This window comes from Mirounga leonina, unplaced genomic scaffold (assembly GCF_011800145.1).
Source record: "Mirounga leonina isolate KUSES-001 unplaced genomic scaffold, KU_Mleo_1.0 Mir_126, whole genome shotgun sequence".
In the NCBI taxonomy this organism is placed as follows: Eukaryota; Metazoa; Chordata; class Mammalia; order Carnivora; family Phocidae; genus Mirounga; species Mirounga leonina.
Genome location: NW_023270314.1, coordinates 34,184,498 through 34,187,903, shown reverse-complemented (window position 1 = coordinate 34,187,903; position 3,406 = coordinate 34,184,498).

Sequence of the window (3,406 nt, the reverse complement as noted above, 5' to 3'; positions counted from 1 at the left end):
CATTTTCAGTCTTCTGCATATTTTATGTACATTGTTTTCTCACAATAAATTCCAACTGTATTAATATACATTCAGCTCCATTTTTCATCTCCTCTTTGTAGCCTAAAATGATGCTTTTTTTTTTTTAAGATTTTTATTTATTTATTTGAGACAGAGAGAATGAGAGAGAGAGCACATAAGAGGGGGGAGGGTCAGAGGGAGAAGCAGACTCCCTACCAAGCAGGGAGCCCGATGCGGGACTCGATCCAGGGACTCCAGGATCGTGACCTGAGCCGAAGGCAGTTGCTTAACCAACTGAGCCACCCAGGCGCCCCTAAAATGATGCTTTTATGTCCAAGAAAGAATAAAAGAGTGGCAGGAAAAGGGTTAGAAAAATGGAGTTTCCAAAAACTCTGGGGATTAATAAGAAAAAGGTGGGAGAAGGATGGCATGAAACAGAGAGTTGGAAGAGAAGCAATGAGTCTAATCTAGTGCTGATCCTAATCTGTTCCTATATCTGACTCTAGACGTTGGAATTGTCTTTGGGGCTACAGTTATCAGAAGACTTAAGTGGGTTGGATATCCAGGACAACTCACTTGTATGAATATAAGCAGACAAGTTGATGCTGGTTGTTTGTTGGGAGTTCAGCTAAAGCTTTTGATGAGTGCCTACACATTCTCCATGTGGCTCGTTTTTTAATGGCTGGGCTCCCAATGGGAGCATCTTGAGTGCTGAGTGTCCCCAGAGCAAGCATTTCAAAAGGCCCAGATGGAAGCCACAAAACTTCTTCTTTTTTTTTTTTTTTTAAAGATTTTATTTATTTATTTGACAGAGAGAGACACAGCGAGAGAGGGAACACAAGCGTACTTTTTTTTTTTTTTTTTTGGAGAAGCGGGCTTCCCACTGTGTGGGGAGCCCGATGTGGGGCTCGATCCCAGGACCCCCGGGATCATGACCTGAGCCGAAAGGCAGACGCTTAACGACTGAGCCACCCAGGCGCCCCGAAGCCACAAAACTTCTTATGATCTAACCTCGGAAATCCCACAACATCATTCCCAATGCATTCTGTTGGCCAAGCAAATCACCAAAGTTATTTCAGATTCGGAGATTCTCATAGGAAGTATAACAGAATTTGTGGCAATCTTAATGAACCACAAATTTGAAAAAAAATTCTAGAAATGAAAATCATTATGAACAAAAAAAAATTTTTTTAAGATTTTTATTTATTTGACAGAAAGAGACACAGCGAGAGAGGGAACACAAGCAGGGGAGTGGGAGAGGGAGAAGCAGGCTTCCTGTGGAGCAGGGGTCCCGATGTGGGGCTTGCTTGATCCCAGGGATCATGACCTGAGCCAAAGGCAGGCGCTTAACGACTGAGCCACCCAGGCACCCCATTATGAACAAAGTTAAGAACTCAGTACATGGATTTCACAGAAATTTGGACAAGTTTAAAAAAAAACCAGTGATCTGGAAGAGAGAATGGCAAGGCAAATAACCAGAATATAAAATCCAAAGATAATAAAAGATACATTAAAAAGACACTAGAAACCAGAGATAATAGGATAATTTTTTTCAACAAGCTCAAAGAAAACAACTACCAACTGAAAATTCTGTATCTAGTGAAGATATTCTTCAGAAATGTTTCACTCAGTGTGCCTGGGTGGCTTAGTTGGTTAAGCATCAGACTCTTGGTTTCTGCTCAAGTCATGATCTCAGGGTCCTGGGATGGAGCCCAGTCTCAGGCTCCCTGCTCAGCAGGGAGTCGGCTTCCCTTCTCCCTTTGCCCCTCCCCCTGCTCACGCACGCTCTCTCTCTCTCAAATAAGTAAAAAATCTTAAAAAAGGAGAAATGTTTCACTCAAACAAAAATGAAGATAATCCATCACCAGCAGGCCCATATTAAAGGAAATACTAAAGGGTGTTCTTTAGGCAAAAAAAGAAAATGGTCCTATATAGGAGTTCCCAGATGCAAGAAGGAATGAAGAGCACAAAAATAGTAAATGTATGGGTAAATCTGTATCAACAGATGGACTGTATAAAATAATAATAATAGTTTTTTGGGGGTTCAAAATATATAGAAATTGAAACACATGATAACACTATAAACTAATAGAGGAAGTTAAATAGAGTTAAGGTATTCTGGAGAGAAAGTAAAGTACTAATTATTATTAGAATTTGACAAGTCATTAATGTATTTGGAGTTCAGATATAAAACAGGTATAAACTCTGATATTTATTGTATATTGATTTTCAACCAAGGTGACAAGACAATTCAAAGAGGAAAAGGATATATATATATACACACATATATATATATTTTAACAAATAGTGCTGGAACAATTGGATATCCACCTACAAAATGATGAATTTAGACTTTTTTCTCATACCATACACAAAAACAAACTCAAAATGGATCATAGACATAAATGTAAGTGCTAGAACTATGAAAATCCTTAAAGAAAACATAGGTGTAGGGGCGCCTGGGTGGCTCAGTTGGTTAAGTGGCTGCCTTCGGCTCAGGTCATGATCCGGGAGTTCTGGGATCGAGTCCCACATCGGGCTCCCAGCTCAGCGGGGAGCCTGCTATTCCCTCTGACCTTCTCCCCTCTCATGCTGTTTTTCTCTCTCTCTCTCAAATAAATAAATGGATAAATAAAATCTTAAAAAAAAAAAAAAAGAAAAAGAAAACATAGGTGTATGGGCACCTGGCTGGCTCAGTTGTTGGAGCATGTGACTCTTGATCTCAGAGTTGTGAGTTCAAACCCCACACTGGGTGTGGGAATTACTTAAAAAAAAAGAAAACATAGGAGTAAATAGATATACATCAAAAGCATAAGCAATAGAAGAAAAAAAATTGATAAATTGAACTTCACCAAAATTAAAAATTTTTGCCCTTCAAAAGACATAGTAAGGCAGGGAAAAGACAAGCCAGAAATTGGAAAAAAAAATTTAAGATTTTATTTATTTATTTGAGAGAGAGCCAGAGAGAGAGCACAAGTGGAGGGGTTGAGGGCAGAGACAGACGCAGACTCCCCACTAAGCAGGGAGCCCAACCTGGGCCTCGATCCCAGGACCCCAAGATCATGACCTGAGCCGAAGACAGACACTTAACTGAGCCACCTAAGCGCCCCTGGAAAATTTTTTAAATCACATATCTAATAAGGGATTGTATCCATAACAACTCAATGATAAGGCAAATGATGGGGAAAAGATTTGAATAGACATTTCAACCAAAAAGACATATGAATGGTCAATAAGTACAGAAAAGATGCTCAATATCATTAGTTATTAGGCAAATGCAAATTAACATCATAATGCAATAACACTTCACACTCGCAAAAATGGCTATAATAAAAAATACAATAACAAGGGTTGGTGAGGATGTATGGAAACTGGAACGCTCATACATTGCTAGCAGGAATGTAAA